The following is a 13,806-nucleotide window of genomic DNA, read 5'->3' as shown; positions in this document are numbered from 1 at the left end:
TGGATATTGTTAAGTTGATAGAGAAATGAATTATGGAGTCAGCTGCTGAACTGATAGCGCATGGGACACAGGTCAAAACCCCCAAACGGTATGGGCCAAATTCTGGCCCCCGGTTACAGCGACTTCAAAGGCGTCTGCATGAGTGTAACAAAGGTGGCATCTGTCTATGGGTGTTTGCAAAATGTCACGCCACCCTTTTTCAGTCTGCTGAGCCACTCAGTGCCTCCTGATTTGTTTTATGATTAGAAATCACTGATGTAAAAATCGTGTTGAATATGCATTTGGGAGGGGTGTGTGGGCGTTTTCTGAATCTGCCTTTGCATTCAGTGAGAATTGGACACAGAAAGTTACCAGCTGTGAAGGCATCCCAATAAAATGAAATATGGCACTGATCAGTTTTGCAAGACAAAACCAACATGCTAGTCACATGATCCGATGTGCTGTTTAGAGGATGTGATTGCCGTCACTGTGCAGATCAGCCCGGTTTAGCGGTGACAGCTGTGTGACTCATGCTTCCAGCCTTTTGTGGGAACAGCCTTCATGAGCTTCTCCAGCCATAGAGCATATCATGAGGCATCTCTCCCAGGTTCGCTTACTTACACTATTCTTCCCTGACCTGTGTCCTAGACAATAGTCTCTGGAAATGGGACTGTCAAAGAACCATGCACTCCTAGTAACTCTAAAAATATTATTAATAGCAGCAGTGCCTGGGAAACTCAGTCAAAGCAGGGATGGAATCCAATTCTCTAAGGTAGCATTCAATTGCCTTCCCCATGAGACCCTCCTTTCTCTTCCCAGAGTCCACAGCATCATTCACCACGAACCTTCTGACACCTGCCATATTTGAGTCTTACAGACTAAAACATCCATCACTAGACATCCTTGATTCATCCCCAGAGCAGATCTCTGCTGTGCACTGAATGAGGAAGGGATACTGTGGAGAAAAAACCATTGCAACCTGCACCCTAACGCATAAGCACAAGGGGCCATTTGCTAACTTTTGCATGTTTCTGGTTGCAAAACCAGTGTTCTTTTACCTGAGTGGGTTTTTTCACTTAGCGGGTGTGTGACACGGAGACCTAGCAAAGGGATACAGCCATTTAATTCATTCTTGGATAAATTGATCTTCACTCGTCATAAGAGCACTAATGACAAAGTCTCGATTGTCAAGGATTTAAAACTTTGCTGTTTTTAATAACAACATTTAGCTCTTATATAACGCTTCCCATCTGTATGTCTCAAAGAACTTTACAAAGGGAGGTAAGTAACGTAGTTAGCAGGAGTGAGTGAATTTTCTTTAGCATGACATACACTGGCTTCCCAGCAGAGGACACTGAGGTCCCAAGTGATCACAAGTGCAGCAAACTAGGAGTATTGCAGTGCTTTATAATAAAGGGTTTGGCGTATCGTGCAGGGTCTTCTCCGTTCGTATCTCCACGCTGAAACGAAAGAATTTCTTCTCTGTAAGTTCTGCAAAGTGCATTTTTCCAGGGAGACTCAGGGTATGTCTGCGGTGCAATTAAAAAGCCGTGGCTGCCCAGGTCAGCTGACTCAGACTCATGGGGCTCAGACTAAGGGGCTGTTTAGTTGAGGAAGGGTGGTGTGGGCTTGGGCTGGAGCCCACTGCTATTTTTACCCCTGCAACGTGAGCCCGGCTCTGAGACTCGCTGTTGCGGGTCTGGTTATGCTGTATAGACGTACCTGAGTGAGCAGTGCTGCCCCTTTAAGAGAGCTCCCCTCCTCTAATGGGAGGACTAGCTCTTCTTACACCATCACCGTCTGTATTCCACCCACCCACCCACATCCTTATGTCACAGTCTTTTCTTCTCTGTGTGTCTGTAAAAAAGCTGGACCCTTCCCCATTGGGCAGCTCTGCTGTATCGAATAGGACACTCTGTATGATGGCTACCAGCCAGTATTATTCCTTCTCCAAAGGACCATATGCCATAGCGGTTTCATGCACAAAGGTATCCTTGCAAAAGCAGACTGCTCCAAATGGGCAGTTTTTAATGCAGTGCCCGTGGAGTTTCATGCAGCATCAAACGATTTCATTATCTGACTGATTATTTTCCACGCCTCCTGGGTATTCATTTTAATTTAGCATGCATGGCAGCCTATTGATTTGCATGACTTGACCCTGAACAGACTGTGACGACGGCCTCATTGTGCGTTGTATTTTCTCACTGCAATACGCATGTGCTTCCCATCTACAAAATTTTGCTGCTGCTGATAATTTGGAGGATGCGGGGGGGAATATGGTAGACTTGAAGTGCTGGTGAAAGCAAGAAATTTGGCATTGACAACTTAGCTGCAGCATGGAAAGAGCCTAAGATGTTCAGATACCACTGTGATGGGTGCTCTGTCAGTAGCTGAACTGCACAGACTTGCTATTCAAATTTCCCAGCAGCGTTCTAACAACGCACCTTAAGCTTAACCTGCAAGCGTCCCTGCCGGGCTAACCTTGCACAGAGGCACATTTCCAAAGGACCCTTCGAAAGGCCATTTGTGACGTTTTTGCGTGTGCTAACGCGAGACACCCTAGTTCCACTCTTGCAGGTGTAATACGGATTGGTGCGTGATTGTCTTCCCAGAGCGCCCCAGTGACTGTAGCAGCCAGCTATTAATAGTGGAGAGTTAAGAGCTGCTCTTTCAGTTCAAGTGGCAGGGCCTTGTGTTTTTGTTGTGGAAGATCTCGTAGCTGAGATAAAGGAACAACTCCATTAGATGGTAGCGGTAGTAGATCCTTATCCTCTTTTGTGAACGAGGCACAAACAGCTCAGGATTCACCTAAGCACTGCCTTTTACTGCAGTAAATTACATGGCGGTGTGTGTGTGTGTGTGTGTATCTTGGTTTTTTTCCATCAAAACCAAAAAAATAATGTTGGGGTTTTCTTTCCTTTTCCAGTATGAGGGAAGCAGAGAATTTGAGGTAAAGAAACTAGGGAAAGACAAACCGAAAAACCCTTGAATTTTATTTTTCATCAAAATGAAGGGGGGGAGGGGAATCCACGCAAATTTCAGGGGAAATTTTTTAAAACAGTCTTTATAACTATTTTATGGAAAATACCACTTTTTGATCAGCCCTAAGACACACGCAGAACGGATGTGCACATGCTAACCTGTGTGGTTCATGCAGTCTGGGATTAAATGCCCCTTCTGTCAAATGATCTTTGGTTGGGTCCTCCCCAGAAAGATTCCCATGCTATTGATTGCAAAGGGCACCCGTTTAAATGACAAATGGCAGGGTTAGCGTAGCTGGAGCATAACGCAAGGAGGGTGTGTGTGCAGCGACCCTTACCTTCTGATACACCCTTTGTCTTATTAAATCCAATATTTATCAAGTACACAACTCCTTGCAGGGGGAGACTGTGTGGATGAGAGCACATAAGGACAGTTCTGCACCCAAGGCTTTTCCGCATATAAATTGGATTGGAAAATAATTGCTGGATTGTGTTCTTGGTTGGAATCTGTTTGCTTGTGGGAAATATTAGCTGAGCCCATATGCCAGGGAAGATTAATGTAATAAACACACAGGTTCAGATCCTTGGCTGTAGAGTGCAAAGCCCAGCTCAGGAAGGGTGTACGACTGTGCTCCCCCAATCCCAGGTAGCCGTGGCCTGCTCCACTACCTGTGACTGGGTGTTAGTTAGAGCCGAGTGCTATTGGTCCCAGTGGGTTGTAACATCTAACAGGGATTAGTGGGGTATATGCAACACTTCCTCCCCACACACACAGCAGCAGCATTGATGGTTGTGTCGTAGGAGTCACTAAGATGGTTTCATGCCATCAAAGAATTCCCCTATGGAAGGGACATGATGCTGTGGCCGACCATGTCCAATTTAGGTCTCGTTGGCATGGGGGGCCACACCGTAGGACAGGATCTGGGCCGAGTCCTGACTGCAGGTAGGCCCAGTTTAGAAAGGTGGCCAGCTAAATGTGCATGGACACCATGCCCACGCAGCTGTTCCAAACACACAGCTTAGAGTCACTGCACGTCCAGTTCTGCACCCCGCTATCCGCTGTGCTGGGCACACTGCTCTGTCCTGCTTGCACAAAAGATGTGTGTGTGACCAGTGGGAGTACAATTTTAGCCACAACGACTGAAGTTGCTTCAATAGACAGCTGGGGCCGCCCAGGCTGCAGGGGAGGGGAGTGAAATCTCCACTGCCGTGCATTGCCTCGGGTGTCGGTGTCGCACCACAAGCCAAGCAGCCTTAGTGGTAGTTGTGAGCACCTGCCCTACTGTGCCCGGCTGACGTGTTGTGGGAGAGCCGGGCACCATGAACTCTGCCCTGACAGCTACCCAGTTATGCCACTGTTCACACATAGAATCAAGCCTTCACTTTCCTCTGTCCTTTTAAAAAAAAACCCATCAGTTTTACAACAGCCTTCGCTGTTGGCGGTGGCAAAAGACTGGAGCAAAATGCTGTTCAGGATGATGTCGAGTTTCATCTTTGGTTATTCAGGTTCGGTTGGAGCAGCCCAAGGTGTGAAGCGAGCTGCCTTCCTTGTAATGGAAATGGGCACACCGCCAGCTGCTCCGTTTTCTTTAAGCCCAAGTATATGCCAATTGCAATTGCAGTCTGGGGGACAGGACCACTTCTCTACTGGCAGCCACCCTGAAATGAACCCAGATCACCTCCAACAAGCCACCGAAGCAGGAATCTGATGGCAGGGCCTGTCAGCCACTCCCCACTGGGGTCAAATTCTTTGCACCTCACCCGCTGGGTTAAACACACAGCTGGATGTTGGCAGGTGCAGCTGCACTGTCTCGAGTGGATGTTACTGCGGGTCTGACTTGGCACCGCTGACTTCATGCACCAGGGTACTGAAAATGTGACGTGGCTCCTCAGACTTGCCCACAGAATGGTGCCTGAATGGCTGGTGAGATGCGGAAGAACAGCACCCGTTTCTGGATATCGTTAATTACCAGGGAGCTGCGTAGGTTTGGGTCTACACGCAGCGGTACTTGGCCTGCTTTTAGTAGGCGCCTTTTTTTTTAATATGCATTCCGTGGCATGAATAATTGATCCAAATAATTAAAGACATCGGCTGAGACAAATAGGCAGCAATTACTTTATCCACAGAAGAGGCCGGGGCCTGTGTGATGATGTGGTAAGAGGCTAGGCTGTGGGCACAGCGAGCCCTACTATGTCTGCCTGCTACACAAAGGCATGTGCCAGGGGGTGGATGCTCTTTTCCTGAATGTGGCTCTTCCCAAAACCCATGGAGCGGACACACAGAAGGCTCCATGGCGGGAACCACAGAGGGGATTCAGGGTGGGGTCCAGAGATTGGCAGTTGTATATAGGTGGGGTGTGTGCTGGGCATGGTAGCTGGGCATCCCCTCTTTATGTTCTTGGCAGTCATGCTGTGTTTACAGTTTTTCTTTGCTCTTTGGATTGTCTCTCACTTTGTCTGTACGTTATCTAGTACCCAGCACCATGGGGCCCTGATCTCAGCCGGGACCTTTTGGTGCGACTGTAATGGGAAGGGGAGAACTGACAGAGACTGCCTCTGTTGGTGTATCGGCTGAGCTATTGAAGAACATGGCAAGCACCCACGTTGATGTTCAAAGCACCTGTAACTTCCGTTCGGACAATCCAGGCATAGATGGATTAATGCATTCCTCTATTCTTTCGTGTTTTGGTGGCCCACAGGGCATACTTGGAAGCCCCAGTATGTAGGACAAACAGACCACGTTTATTGCAAACTTCTCTTTAACACCCGGCTGCCTTGCTGGGTCACTGGTGTTGGTTAATGACAGTTTGTGGCGGGGGGGAGGGTGGGCGGGCTGTGAATGCTGAAAAATCGCTTGTGTCTGCTATGCAGCCGGTGCGGTTTGCTCTGTAGTGTGTGACGGTTCATGGGTGGTTCTTAACCCAAGTGCCTTCTAAGGGACCGAAGCATTGGAAGCGCTGGCATGGGCAGAACCTTCTGCTCTGGTGTCCTAAGAACAGGGGGAGGCGGGTAGGTAAGCAACAGGTTGCTGTAACACGCTTCCCTGATGGGCCTGTTAACCCTATGCTCGTGCTAGGATGTGTTTTGCTGACAGAAGGGCAAACAGCCTAACTCTTAACAGACCCAATCACAACATTTTCTCCTGGCTGAAAACAAGCAGGAGTGCGAATGTTGCTGTGTGTTGTTAACGGCCTCTTGTTGGAAGGCTTAGTTAGTGTTTGTAAAGGATTCTGAGACCCTCTGAGATGAAAGGACAAAGTGTCCGTCTGTCCTTGTTTCACTGGACTGCATGTAGTCAGTCAGCTGGAGTCTTGGGTTCTGTGTTCCTTCTTTTTCAGCCTTAACGTGGATCTTTCAGAAGTCTTATGATAGAATCGGGCGATTGTGTTTACTCCTGTGCTGTTTGGGGAACCTTTCCTACAGCAAACGGGCTCTTCTTGGATCTCATCCTGCGAGGTACCGGGCACCTCCTTGGAGAGGCTGATTGACCCTAGCTCCTGTCGAAATTAGAGGAGGCTGAGTGTGCTCTGCGCTTTGCAGAACTGGATCTGACAAGAATGAACTTTTAACCTGGAAGTTCAGATCCAAAATCACCTCAGAATCTGTTCAGCGTTGGGATTCTGATTCAGGCCTATCTGGACCACATCTGATTCCTTTCAGCTTTTGGGGAGGCAGAGGGAGATGGGGAAAAAGAAGAGGTGGGGGAAGGTTTAAGATCCAGGGGTCATCTCTATTGAGACACTGGAAATAGATTAATATGCAGCTAATGGGGCAATGTATAAAACTGGCTTCCTTCCCACACTGCAGATAACAAGAATTAATGCAATTAAATGAACTCAGGGCTCGCATACCACTATTTCACGAATGGAGGTTTAGATGCAGTTGTCTTGGCAGCAGGTTAGCCGAGTGCTGCCCCTTCCGTCCCGCTCTCCTCTAAATTAAAACCAAAAAACCACCCTGCATTTTGAACTTCTGTTTCAGCAAACATCTGACTCTTTAACCTTTTAATCCCCTCCCATATCTCACCTGTCCTGCTTGAGGCTAGGATGGAGCATCACAAGTTAATGGGTTTGGATCAGAACAAGTAAAGAGCCCCTGACTTATAGCCAGCTGGCTTAGAAAGGTTGGGCCTGGTTCCCCTGTGCCGGTGTCACGTCTCTGTCTGTCCGACTGGGGAATGTTTTGCCCTCACTTTACACAGATGTCAAGGGGGAGAATAAGCCCTTCAAATCCCCCACTACCCATTACAGGCACGACTCTTCCAAGTGTTTTCAGCACAGTTTATCTGCTTGGTCCCTATTCAAGTCATTGGATAAGGCAGTCCTATCTGTCAAGGCTCAGCAAAAACATCTTAGTTAGGATTCTTCCAACACTTGCCAGTGAGCTGCCTGCCCCATCCCCTGTTTCAGAGCATTGTGTCAGGAAGAGAATGAAAAGACCTTTACGTTAACAGTTGCATTAGCCACTGTGATGTTGTTTTATGGCCTGAAGTAGCCAGGAGTGTCCTTGCTTTGGAGGTTAGTTTGTGTGAATGCTAGAGACCAGCACAAAACACAAAGCATGTTTTTAAATAGGCAGCAGATGAGTGAGATTGCCGGTAGTGCTATGTGCCACCCCGGTACCTGATCCTCTGAGCTGCTGCACTGGTCTGGAAAGATGCCATTGAGCTCAGAGTGTTCAGCACCTTTGGGACGTACTCAGCACCTCTTCAGTTTAGGTGCGAGCTGCCCAGGCATACCAGGCTATTGAATTCCTGAGATTGGTTTTTTTGGGTCAGAAGACGCCACAATCCACTTTCATGTGAACTGTAGCTTATTAACCATCACAACAGACACCTTCCAGCCTGCCAGCTGTACACTAGGGGGCTGTACTGCAATGGGTGTGTCTGGAGAATCCAGAGAGTTCAACTGGAATAGCTCTCTGTGCTGGTGTAGATCCTACATGTTTTGAACTAGCAGGTCCATTGGAAGACAATGACCAGTGTATGGGCACAATTGCTTTGTGCACTGACAACAGGCTATGTAGTAGCCCAACCTCCCAGCCCTGGCTTTCTCAGAGGACTGAGATTTGCCTCTCTGTCGTCTCCAGGAAACTGCTGTTTCTTTTAATGTGACCGCACATGTTGCAAACCCAGCGTGTGAGATGATAATGCAGGGGCCTGCAGTCTAGTCCATTGGCAGTGCCTGTGCAGGAAAATAAAAATGGGGGGGGGGGGTAGGGTAAAGTTCACCCCGCCTCAGAAGAAATCCCCTTTCTTTCTGGTTCTGAAAGCACAGCAGGTGGCTGCTTTTCATCCTGAGCCCACGCGCTCCAGGGTGCATGTCAGGCAGAGCTCCAGAGCAAGCTACTAATCCCAAAGGGCAGCGTCACACACGCAACTCGTGCATGGAAAATGCCGGGATGGAAAAGGAGCTTGCCGGAGGCCAGTCTGGTCTGCGGGTCGGGGAGGGCATACACCAGTGGATCTCTCAGGGGGCCGGTGCAAAGATGCTAGCGTCGAAATGATCAGAGCTGACGTACAAGGAGTGTGACATGGTCGCCTGTTTGGGCTGTCAGCGGGGTGACTCCCCTGAGTCTCTACCGCTGGAGCGAAAGGGCTCAGTGGACTAGCTGACATGCGGAGCAGCCACTTGAAGCAGCTGAGGACCCACCTCTCCTAGTGTGGCACTCGGAGACGCATCGCCAGGGGTGCCACGAAACGTCTCCGCTGCAGGCACGCGTGGGCGACGGGTTGGATTTTGCATGGCGCAGTGCGGTGTGGTGGGTGTGCGTTATTTGTGTGTGAGCTTGGTAAGGCTCGTCTTCTGCATGGGCCTTTGGCCGTGTGGCCTGTATTATATCTGACTGCCCCGTGCACGCAGAGGGGGTTGCCATTTGCACTCCCAAGCAGTGAATCTATCTGTCCCCAAGCCAGTGCACGAGAAACATTGCTGGGCCCATGGCTATAGCAATCCAAACCCGTGAAGCACTGCACTACACCACATCTCTTGCTAAAATACTTGGGCTGCCTTCTCTTCTGACTTACACTAGATCACCCCAATTGACTTCAGTGCCTTTGCTCCTCTGTGTCGGGGTGGAGAGTTTGATCTGCATTTGTTGTGTCATGTAAGCGTTGGCCACCCTGCAGTATAAGCCCAGGGTTTGAACTCAGGCGTAGTAAGAAGTGAGATCTTAAGGCCTGCGACCTAGCATAACAGGCTAAGGCATAAGGCCTAAGTGGAAAAAGCCAAGTTAGCAGAAAGCAGCCTGCGAACGTACGACCTGCCTGAAACTGGCACAGAGAAAACGCTGATACACAGCATACACATTTCCAAAGTATTACTAAAAATACACAGCAGGTGCAGACGGTACCAAGACATCCTGACACCACAGAGATAACTGACTCCCTGAAATGACACTTGGATGGATAGCAATGTCCGATAAGGTGATACATGGAGTTGTTTTGTCCAAATTATCCAATTCACGGTAAAGGGTGCTATTAAACTACGTCAGGGGGGTGGCAGCTACCTACGTCGAAGGGGGCAGAACGAAATGGTCTGTGATAGTGTATAAAAGAGGGTGTCAGAGGGAACGGCTTTGTCTGGCCTAGGGGATAATGGAAAGTCCAGCCGTTGGGCCACGTCCATTGGAATGACGCACTCGTATGCGAAGTAGAGCCGTAGATACTCTGTAGGTCACTTCTCATTGGGCCTCAAGTGCAATAAAACCTGGCCCGGGTGCCTTTGTTGCTCAGCTAATCCGTGGTCGTGTCGATTCATTTGATCGTGAGTGCCGTCTCGGTTACCTGCGCAGAGCTGGGACAGCATCTACACGGGGACAACCGCACGCAGCCTACACTGACAACACCAACATCAGGTTCAAGCCTAACCCCCTTTCCATCCACACACAATTCAGGCTAACCCAGGCCTTGGATCCACAGTTCCAAGACCACATGGGTATTGAAGGGTCCAAACCTGAGTCAAGCTGAGACCCAGGGTTCAGGCCCTATTGCTTTGCAATGTAGACACAGCCCTCATGCATCAGGGTGTCACCTGATCACAGCAGGGGTCAGGAAGGACTCTCTCCTGCATGCAGAATAGCACAATGGGCCAGGGGCAGTGTGTTTTTCACCTGCTGCTGAAGCATGGGGAATGGGAAGCCAGCCTGATAGGCCAAAGGTGAGGTCCACTATGTCAGAGCCTGCTGATCCTTCCTTAACGCTTAGGAGGTTGCTACACTGCACTCTGGCATCCTATCACTGCAGTATGAGGACACAGGTGCTAGGATATTGAGGCGCTAGGGGGATCAGCTACAGAGTCCCCTTTTTATTTTGCACCCTGGCAAGCAGTTTCTACTCACCCACAAGAGAAATGCCAGGCTGGGCAAGTATTGGGTACTTCCTACAGAGTCCTGAGCAGCTGACTCTGTGCCCACAACCCCTCTCTGCAAACGCCACCAGGTCCAAGCAAGGCCCCTGTTATTGGGAGGTCAGGCTCCTCCTTGCTCTAAATCTTTCCCCTAGCACCTGCAGAACAGAGTCATTTCCCTTCGCCTCCGCTCCAGGGACAGGAGCATCAGCCCCGTTGCCTAGTTACCCAGGATCTTAAGATACTGCAGCACCATGGCATCGACGCGTGCTGCCTCAGTCTGACGTCTGCGGTGACAAAGCAGGCTGGATGCTGATGGAGTTTGTAGGCCTCGCAAACCAAGAACCAGCCTGGGTGGGTGGGTGGTTGTGCACAGGCGAGTGGGAAAACGGCAATAATCAGGAAAGCCGGCCAGGGTGGGTCCATTGCTCAGAGCACAGAGCGAGCACACTGAGTGACTTGGCAGCATCCAGCTAGCTCACTGGGGTTGGCTGGTGACAGAACCTGTGCTGCGGCTCATTGGTCCCACTAAGTGTCTGGGTAGGACTGTGAAATGCTCCCACCGCCGTAGACACAAATGCCATGCGGCCCGAATCCCTGGCTGTGCGTGGCTCTCCCAGAGCTGCGTGGACTCCTCTTTGCAGGCTGCACAGCTGAGCTGTGGTGCACTCTTTGCATTGGAGGTCCTGCAGCCTGGAACTTGTGCCTGACTGGCAAAGCCAGACCCTGCATTGTGACCGTAATGTGCAGAAAGATTTGCAGCGTATTTTATTACACAGGGTGAGAGGAAAAAATTGGCAGGGAAAGGAAAAAACAAGTCCTTTCTTTTTCTTGCAAGAATCAATTTTTTTTTTTTTTGAGCTACCTCTTTGTATGCAGAAATCTCATCATAGCAATTAGACATAGTGAAGGCTTCTCGAGCCGTTTTAGTACTTAGAATCATAGAAGATGAGGGTTGGGAGGGACCTCAGGAGGTATCTAGTCCAACCCCCTGCTCAAAGCAGGACCAACCCCAACTAAATCATCCCAGCCAGTGCTTTGTCAAGTCCAACCTTAAAACCTCTAAGGATGGAGATCCTTAGGGTTGATGAAGGGTTGATCCCTGCAACATACATTTCTGGGACAGCTTTTCCATGGAACCAGAGAGCTTTTTTTTCCTCAGCAAAAATAGCAGAAAAGCATGGAGAAGAAATAGTCAGAGTTCAAATCCAGCTTGCTGCATCCTTCTTTGCCTGGTAATCACCAGCTTTCCCTGTGACTGCTGGAGAGAGAATCAAAAGACAGGGAACGCACAGACGGCAAGCGTCTCCGGGGAGCGAAAACCAGAGTGAAACAAAACAGCCACAAAAACATGCTTGAAAGAAGAGACGTTTCCTTTCACAGGTGATCCCGGGGTGGTAAAAAGGAGAAGGGAAGCGGATCAGTTTAGTGAAAGCAGAATGGACATTTGTATTTGTAGTATCAAAATAATTGATTGTATCAATATCTTAAACCCTTGGGCTGGCGCCTGAGCTGGTGTGAATCACCAGAGCCCCACTGACTTCCCCGGAGTGACACTAATTTACACCAGTCTCTAAAACTGCAGCAGCAGATGCTGAAATGCCAGCAGCAGCGGCTTTGTGCGTGCTGTGATTCCTCCTGTCAGCGAAGCAGGGTGGAGCTGGGTTAGCCCTTGGAGTTGAAAACACCAAAGGGCTTTATTCCAGGGAGTTTACACAGAGAACTGCACAAGGGAGGGGTTTTCTCAGCCTCCCTGAGCACCCTGCCTGCACTGTCCTGTTAAGTAAGTACACACCTGAACTTCTTACCCTAGTCTGTCTGGAATCGGTTGCCCTTCAGCTCCCCCATTAAGGCGTGTTGGGAAGGGGGCACTGCATTGCTGAAGATCATGACCCGTGGGGATCGTTAAACATCTCCCGGCATTCATCGTAAGAGCAGGAAGGCCTGCCTCTGTGTTCAGTTGTTGTTTGTATGGCACAGCTGTCTCCGAGCCTTGTTGCCTTGCAGTTCCCCCATCTGTCTGTATCCCTCTCTTGTCTTATCATGAGATTGTCATCTCTGAGGGGCAGGGTTTGTCTTTGTGTTCTGTGTTTGTACAGCACCTGGCGCAGTGGGATATTGCTCTGTGACTGGGCTCTGGGGCACCACGGCAATTCAGATCTTTAATCATAATAATAGGAGCCAGGTAATGACTTTCTGCCAACCTTGATCGCCTTACAAAGATGCATTTGCTTGGGATCGTCGTCTTCGCCTCCTCCCCTAACCTGTTGTGTAGCCTGGCTATACACAGCATCATTCCACCCCAGAAGTGACTGCATTTGCATGGGACCCTGTCTGTTCTTTGGCATGAAAGGTGCTCTGTAAATGCGAACAGCTGCTCATGCAGCAAATGCTTGGAGGAAACCAATGCACAAGCAGCAAAGTCAGGCGCGGGCAGATGCAGAAATGTCAGCAGCGGAGAGAGCTGTAGTGCGGCAGAAATGCTGCTGCGGGGAAGAGCCTCTCTCCTCGCCCACTCAGGCTAGTTGCCAGCACATGGGGGCTTTCTGTCGTGGCTCCAGCGTGCCAGTCTGGCTCCAGCGTTCCACCCCCAAGCTGAGTGTCACCTCTGCCACGGGGCAGATTGCTTGAGTGCATGGATCCCTTCCCCTCCTCCCCGCCCCAGATGCATTCTGGAAGGGCCAGGGGTGCTCGCACGCTGCGTCCTCGGGGAAGGGAGGACGTTCGTGTCTCCCTCTCTCAGCTCTGCACCTTCCCCTCGTCAGGGCGGTGGTAAGATGCCATGAGCATTCCAAATGGGTCAGTTTCTGTCGGCCGCGTGTTGCCCCGAGCAGCGGGTGTGCTGTGTGCCTCTCTGGCCTGTGTAGCCTGGCTTCCCTCGTTGTTTTGGTCTAGCCTGTGAATGCAGGGCGAGTTGTATACAAAGAAGCATGTGTTTCGGTGGCAGTGGATCTGTTTCTGACAGCTCACCTGCAGGGCCAGGCCCAACGCAGCTGAGTCTGACAATGTCCATCAAGACTCATGCTTAGTTCAGGACCATCGGGCATGCGTGAGCCTTGCAGTTTTGCTAGCAAGGGAGTAGTAATAGGGTGTAGATGGTTCTTATGCAACGTGCCCATTTTCTATGGCTGTCCATTTCTAATTCTCCTTCTAATTGCAAAGTCTCAGCTGGGTCGAGGGAGCGAGCAGGCCGCAGGACACGCTCAGCAATCGGTGCCAGAGGATCTGAGTCCCGGGGCAGCAAAACACTTCATTACGTTGGATTTTCTCAGAGAAAATCTCCAGCCCGCTCGGGAGAAGTCAGCATCTTGGGGATTCACTTCTGGGCTGAAATTAGGCTTTGTTCTTCCACGTTGCACTACAAGCTTGGGAAATATGGTCCTGAGAACCTACCTTTACAGTGAGAATAAAACAGCACCCGCCCCTCTGCCTGGCAATAAAACCCTTTGGAGACTCTGTGTGCGCGTGCGTGTGTGTGAGAGAGATAAGGTCCTAACCAA

The sequence above is a fragment of the Emydura macquarii genome, unplaced genomic scaffold (genome assembly GCF_026122565.2).
Source record: "Emydura macquarii macquarii isolate MOO-44397 ecotype Brisbane River unplaced genomic scaffold, CSIRO-AGI_Emac_v2 contig_3278, whole genome shotgun sequence".
Classification (NCBI taxonomy): Eukaryota; Metazoa; Chordata; order Testudines; family Chelidae; genus Emydura; species Emydura macquarii.
Note: the sequence above shows the minus strand (reverse complement) of the source record.